Below are 1,498 nucleotides of genomic sequence, written 5' to 3'. Positions count from 1 at the left end.
TTAGTGGAACAAACAACAAACTACTGTTAGTGGAACAAACAACTACTGTTAGTGGAACAAACAACAACTACTGTTAGTGGAACAAACTCTAACGGGCACAAGGATTACATCGCTGTCGTTGCAGCCTGTTTGGCTATAACTGTGTATTAAGAGTTTATTCTGACCAAACCAGCGTTATTGATTGTTGGAAAGACTAATACAAACACTTTTGGGGAGTTTTATTTTGTTTCTGTCCAGTTTTAAGTGTTTTTTAAATGCTCAGTTTTGTCAATAGACTCTGGTCTGAGATGTTATTGCTCCAGTAGCAGTGACTCTTGTGTATATATATATATAATCTTTAATTCCAGTGTAAGAACTAAACTTTATTTCCTCACCTGTCTGTCTGCTGAGGAAGAGGAAGAATATTTCCACTGTTGTGCTCTAATGAAATTACAATATACAGTGTGTATTAGATTAGTGTGTATTCGATTAGTGTTACCTTTCAGGCGTGGAGTTTTGGAGGCGCTCACTCTCAGGTTCTCAATCAATAGCAGTGATCAGTTGCTAATTACAGCAAGAAAACAGATCCAGCCTGTTTATGGTCACTCAGCCGTTCTCTTGGCACAGCTTTATTAATGATGATAGCACACACACACACACTCTCTGCATGTTAATAAATGTGCATTCCTTCTCTCCCACGTTTGCTGCTCTAACAGAGTTACACTTTTCCCCTCGCCTGGTCAGCTGAAGGGCCCAACGGCCTCCATTGTGGAAGGATTTGACGGTATTATCCTGCAGTGATTAGTTCGATCTGTCATCTAAAGCAGATTGTCTTGGCCAGTTGGCAGACAGGGCGAAGTTGGCGCTCGCCCAGATGTTTATGGGCGAAGGAGTGAGAATTAACGGCGTGTTTGTGACTGTTGTTTATCGCCTCTCCTTGTTTTCTGTGTCTGTAGGTTGGGAACGTAAATCAGCCATGGCGTCAGCGAACGTTACACTGGAGAACCAGCTGCACAGCGCGCAGAAGAACCTGCTCTTCCTCCAGCAGGACCACGCCAGCACGTTGAAGGGGCTACACGCAGAGATCCGCCGGTTACAACAGCAGTGCACAGGTGAGCGCGGCCCCAGGTAGCCCCCCTCTCTTCTCTTAATGCTGCTGCATGAAAACCAGCACAGTACGGGAAGAATAATCCACACCAAGCACCTCCACAGTCAGCAGTCTGCTTTAGGCCTTAAAAGAACAATGACAGGTAGAAATACATTCATCTAACTGGGCCTGTTAACGTGTATTAAAATACATAGATCGATAAAAACGTCAGATTATGAGGGAAAGAAAACACAACTGTTCCTTTATTCAGGTTATTATACACTATTAAAAACATTTATATGGATATTATATCACATTTCTGCCAGTAGATCCTCCTAAATGTTTCACACTGGACCTTTAAAACCCCTGGAAATGTTGTGTATAGAGTATTTCATTAAGCATCCACAAAAATATGAGTGAAAATAAACTATA

The sequence above is a fragment of the Morone saxatilis genome, unplaced genomic scaffold (genome assembly GCF_004916995.1).
Source record: "Morone saxatilis isolate NCDOM2014 unplaced genomic scaffold, NCSU_SB_2.0 Contig16, whole genome shotgun sequence".
Classification (NCBI taxonomy): domain Eukaryota; kingdom Metazoa; phylum Chordata; class Actinopteri; family Moronidae; genus Morone; species Morone saxatilis.
This window is presented reverse-complemented; position numbering follows the sequence as displayed.